This window comes from Dunckerocampus dactyliophorus, chromosome 6, assembly GCF_027744805.1.
Source record: "Dunckerocampus dactyliophorus isolate RoL2022-P2 chromosome 6, RoL_Ddac_1.1, whole genome shotgun sequence".
Taxonomy (NCBI): domain Eukaryota; kingdom Metazoa; phylum Chordata; class Actinopteri; order Syngnathiformes; family Syngnathidae; genus Dunckerocampus; species Dunckerocampus dactyliophorus.
The window spans coordinates 1629020-1635019 of NC_072824.1; positions in this window are offsets into that span (position 1 = coordinate 1629020).

Sequence of the window (6000 nt, forward strand, 5' to 3'; positions counted from 1 at the left end):
TCCGTGGCAGACGTCTCTGTTTCACTCTCCCGCTTTTTTCTATTTTTTGCTATTTTATTGTTCACATTGAACATTCAACGCACTCACGCAGAACATTACAGCAGAGAGAAACTTTTAAACATTGGCAGAGTTCACCATGAACTTTCATTCAGCCTCTCAGACTTTGGCTTTCTTCTACTTCAGGAAGTCGCAGCAGCCTGCGGCTCTGGTGCGCTGAATACCCGGTGAGCAAAGCAGCCGAGGCGGAAATGAGGCAAGAGGGCCGGCCTGCATGCTAGGCTAAAAGCTAGAGCGACTAGGCCACCGCTACCAGCCTGCTGCTAGCCAACGTCCGCTCTCTTGAAAACAAGATGGACGAACTAAGAGCAAGGATTACAGCTCAACGTGAGATCAGGGAATGCTGTGTCCTCACCTTCACAGAAACCTGGCTGACGGAGGATATACCGGACTCGGCGATCCAGTTGGAAACATTTGCTGCTTACCGGGGAGATCGGACTTTAGCGTCTGGTAAACACAGAGGTGGCGGCGTCTGTGTCTACGTAAACAAACGGTGGTGCACAGACGTACAGACGATGGAAAAGCACTGCTCGCAGGACATTGAGCTGCTGATGGTGAAATGCAGACCTTTTTATTTACCTCGTGAGTTTAGCGCTGTGTATTTAACTGCTGTTTACATCCCACCACGAGCTAACACCGCTAACGCACTAGCCCTCCTGCATGACATCATTGATAAACAAGATACAAGATACAAGAGAGTTTTATTGTCATGTGCATAGTAAAACAGCAGTTATACCATGCAATGAATCTGCTTTTAATACAGTCTGCCCCCACAAACTCACTAATAAGCTCCTCACACTTGGCCTGTCTCCCTCCCTCTGTAACTGGGTGTTTAACTTTCTCACAGGCAGGCCCCAGTCAGTCAGAGTCCACAACCGCACATCCAGCTCAAGAATTGTGAGCACTGGGACCCCACAGGGGTGTGTGCTGAGTCCACTCCTCTACACGCTCTTCACCTACGATTGCGTGGTCTCCCAGAACAACACCAGCATCATTAAATTTGCGGATGACACTACAGTCATCGGACTGATCACTGGTGGTGTTGAAACATCATACAGAAGAGAGGTGGCGGACCTCATAGCTTGGTGTCGTGATAACAATCTCCTTCTCAATACAGATAAGACTAAAGAGATGATCATCGACCCAAGAACAAGGGAAAAGGAGCCACATAGACCCCTGTTTATTGATGAGACTGAGGTGGAGAGGGTGAAAACCTTCAAGTTCCTTGGCACACACATCAGCGAGGACCTCACCTGGTCTCACAACACCCAACAAATTCTGAAGAAGTCCCAAAGGAGACTGTACTTCCTGAGAAGACTGAGGAAATTTGGCATGTCCACCACAATCCTGAGTTGCTTCTACAGATGCACTATCGAAAGTGTCCTTACTGCCTCCATCACTGTTTGGTACGGTAACTGTACAACACGTGATAGGAAGGCACTCCAGCGGGTGATCAAGACCTCACAGAACATTGTTGGGGCAGCCCTCCCCTCACTGCAAGACATTTATAAATCTAGAGTCCTACGAAGAACACACAACCTCATCAAGGACAGCACACATCCACAACACTCATTATTCACACTCCTACCGTCAGGCAGACGCTACAGGAGTTTGAAGTCCAGGACCACAAGGCTGGCAAACAGCTTTTACCCACAGGCCATCAGGCTCCTCAACGAAGCACTCGCACACGCCGCACGCACACACTCATAGCACTTTATTTATTTATTTATTTATTTATTTATTTATTTGTTTGTATTATTTGCTTGTATTAATGTCTCTTCTGTTGTTGTTGCTTAATTTATTGGTATATATGTTTATGTGTTTATGTTTCTTATGTTCTTATTCTTTCATTTGTTTTATTTCTTTTCTTGGGAGAATGAACAGAATAAGATTTTCATTGCATTAGACCAAACACCCGAACGCTGTATTCATTATATCTGGCGATTTCAACCACTGTAACCTCAGGACTGTCCTCCCCAAATATTACCAGCATGTGAGCTTGTAATATTTGAGGGAATCCAAGACACCATTTTGGAAAGGCTGACCACATCTCTATATCCCTTTATCCAACATACAGACAACTTCTTAAACAAGCTCCCCCTGTAAGTACAGCAGTTAAAGTGTGGAATGAAGAAACTGATCAAGTACTTCAGGACTGCTTTGGCTGCACAAACTGGGATGTGTTTAAAACTGCAGCGGGGAGGGAAGATTGTACTGTTGATTTGGATGAATATGCTTCTGCTGTTACTGGCTACATTAGCACATGCATAGAGACTGTTACCACCACCAAGTATTACAGAAAATACCCTAACCAAAAACAGTGGATGAACTGTGACGTAAGGGCTAAGCTACGTGCTCGTTCATCTGCATTTGTCATGGGCACCGTTGAGGACTACGAAAAGGCCAGATATGACCTGAGGAGGTCCATACGAGAGGCCAAAAGACAGTACAGACAGAAGCTGGAGGGCTACTATTCCACCTCAGACCCTCAGCGCATGTGGGCGGGACTCCAGCACATCACAGACTATCGACAGCAGAGTAGCATAGCCACGTCCAGCCAAACCACACTTCCAGATGAGCTGAATGAGTTCTACGCCTGCTTTGAAACCCAAACTCCTGATGAGCAGAGAGGGTGGCTGGACTTGGGGAGCACACAGGACTCACCTCTCATGGTGACATCAGCTGATGTGCGCAGGGTTCTGAACAAAACAAACCCCACGAAAAGCAGCAGGCCCAGACAACATCTCAGGCCGTGCACTTCGGGTTTGCTCATCACAGCTAGCTGATGTCCTAGCTGACATATTTAACCTGTCGCTTGCACAAGCATCTGTACCGACCTGCTTTAAGTCCACCACCATAGTGCCCGTACCCAAGAAGAGCAACGTGACCTGCTTAAATGACTATCGCCCTATAGCACTCACTTCTATTGTTATGAAGTGCTTTGAAAGGATAGTCATGACCCACATCAAAAAGAGCATCCCGGCCACTGTGGACCCTCTACAGTTTGCATACCGCCAGAACCGGTCCACGGATGATGCAGTCAACACTGCCATCCACACAGCCCTTTCTCACCTACAGGCTATGCTATTTATAGACTATAGCTCTGCATTTAATACAGTCAGCCCCCACAAACTCACAAGTAAGCTCCTCACACTTGGCCTATCACCCTCCCTCTGTAACTGGGTGTTTAACTTTCTAACAGGCAGGCCCCAGTCAGTCAGAGTCCACAATCGCACATCCAGCTCAAGAATTGTGAGCACTGGGACCCCACAGGGGTGTGTGCTGAGTCCGCTCCTCTACACGCTCTTCACCTACGATTGCGTGGCCTCCCAGAACAACACCAGCATCATTAAATTTGTGGATGACACTACAGTCATCGGACTGATCACTGGTGGTGTTGAAACATCATACAGAAGAGAGGTGGCGGACCTCATAGCTTGGTGTCATGATAACAATCTCCTTCTCAATACAGATAAGACCAAAGAGATGATCATTGACCCAAGAACAAGGGAAAAAGAGCCACACAAACCCCTGTTTATTGATGAGACTGAGGTGGAGAGGGTGAAAACCTTCAAGTTCCTTGGCACACACATCAGCGAGGACCTCACCGGGTCTCACAACACCCAACAAATTATCAAGAAGTCCCAAAGGAGACTGTACTTCCTGAGAAGACTGAGGAAATTTGGCATGCCAACCAAAATCCTGAGTTGCTTCTATACAGTAAACGATCGAAAGTGTCCTTACTAACACGTGCCGCGGGCGCCTCTATGCTCTCGGGGCAGATTCGGCGGTCTCAGGGGGGTGGTGCCGGTGCTACGGATGGCCCGCATGCCGCCGCGGGGGCCTGTGGTGGCTGCACTGTGGTGGCTGCTGGGGCGCCGGACTGTCTGGTGGGTTGGGGCTTGGTCTGGCTCCCGGTGGCTGGTGGGGTCCGGCGGCTGGTCTACTGCTGGTCTCGCCTTCTCGGCTCTGGTGCTTGGCCTCCTGCGGCTTGGGGTGCGACACTCCCACTCACTCTCCGGGGTTTGCTGCCTTGCGGGTGTCGGCTGGCGCTGTGTGGTGGTTCGCTTGGCTGCTCGCCTGTTTGCCCGCCTGCTTGCTCATTTGCGCGCTTTCCTCCTTGCCGGCTCCTCTGTCTGCGTTGCTGGCAGCGTCCTGCCGTTGGGACAGGGTGGCCTGGGGTCTTCCTGCTCCCCGGCGATCTGCGTTCTCCTTGCCACAGGTTCTGGGTTGTGTGTCTAGGCCCCCGGGGTGCCCGGCTCTGCTGCGTCCTAGGTTGCCGACGGGGGATGTCTGGGAGCGAGGCTTCCGGGTGTCGACCACTGTGTGTGTGCGTGCGTGTGTGTGTATATGTGCGTGCGTGCGTATGTGTGTGTGCTTTTATTTATTTAATTTAGTTATTTATTTTTGGGGGAGGAGGCATAGGGGGGGTCTGCTCCGTGGGGTCAGGTGCTGGGTGATACATCTCTGCTGCCCGGGCCTCCGCCGGGTGGGTGGGGGGTGTGCCTCCTGTGTCCCTGGGGGTGGCGGTGGGGGGGGATTGGCGCTTCCGGCGTAGGCGGGCTTCTTTCCGGTTGCGGGGGCATGCCTGTATGTGGCCCCGATGCTCGTCTGCCTTTGTGGGGTGTGATCTCTCGCTGGTCTCGTGGATTGGCTGTCCTCCGGCCGGCCGGCCGGCGCCCTGTCTTTGGTTGGGATTACCTCTCTGCGGCCCCTTGCTGGTTTTCCTGGGGGGGAGGGCTCTCTGGGCTGGCTCTTGGGGCGCTGATCTTTGGGCTGCCTGCCCCTGTAGGCCTGGTGGCTTTCTGGCAGTGGAGGCTCTGCCTGGCAATTTGGGGCAGGGCTCTCTGGGTGGTCTAGGGGGGCCCCTTTCCTCTCATGCATTCTCAGTGACAATTACACGCTCAGACATTCTTGCACCTTTATATATATGAAGACTTGCACACATATTGAGATACCTGTACATATGCACACTCACAGTACATACGTACTTCCCCACATTACTCACTCAGTTAACCAGGGTGTTATTATGTTGTTGGTTTTATTACAGCGACGGTGATATCAGCAGTATGATGATAGTTTTTACAATGATGTGCATTACAGTTATTGTCATTGTGATCACTATCATAGTTCATCATTTCATGACTACTATTATGTGACTGTTTCAATGCAGTATTGTCATTGTGATCACTATCATAGTTCATCATTTCATGACTGCTATTATGTGTGACTGTTTCAATGCAGTATTGTCATTGTGATCACTATCATAGTTCATCATTTCATTACTACTATTACGTGTGACTGTTTCAATGCAGTATTATCATTGTGATCACTATCATAGTTCATCATTTCATGACTACTATTATGTGTGACTGTTTCAATGCAGTATTGTCATTGTGGTTGTTGATATTATTTTGTCCTTTCCGTCAGGTCTTTATAGTCATCACAGACATTTGCTGATGTAGTCCTGTATGTTTCTGTTGTTGTTGTCACAATTGTTGTTGCTGCTGTTGTCCTTGTCTCTATTTTTTTTTTTTGTCCCCCTGTTATCCAGAACATTGTTGGGGCAGCCCTCTCCTCACTGCAAGACATTTATAAATCTAGAGTCCTACGAAGAACACACAACCTCATCAAGGACAGCACACATCCACAACACTCATTATTCACACTCCTACCGTCAGGCAGACGCTACAGGAGTTTGAAGTCCAGGACCACAAGGCTGGCAAACAGCTTTTACCCACAGGCCATCAGGCTCCTCAACGAAGCACTCACACACGCCACACGCAACACACGCACACACTCATAGCACTTCATTTATTTATTTATTTATTTATTATTTATTTTGTATTCATGTCTCTTCTGTTGTTGTTGCTTAATATATTGGTATTTATGTTTCTCATGTTCTTATTCTTTTTCTTGTTTTCTTTCGTTTTTGGGAGAATG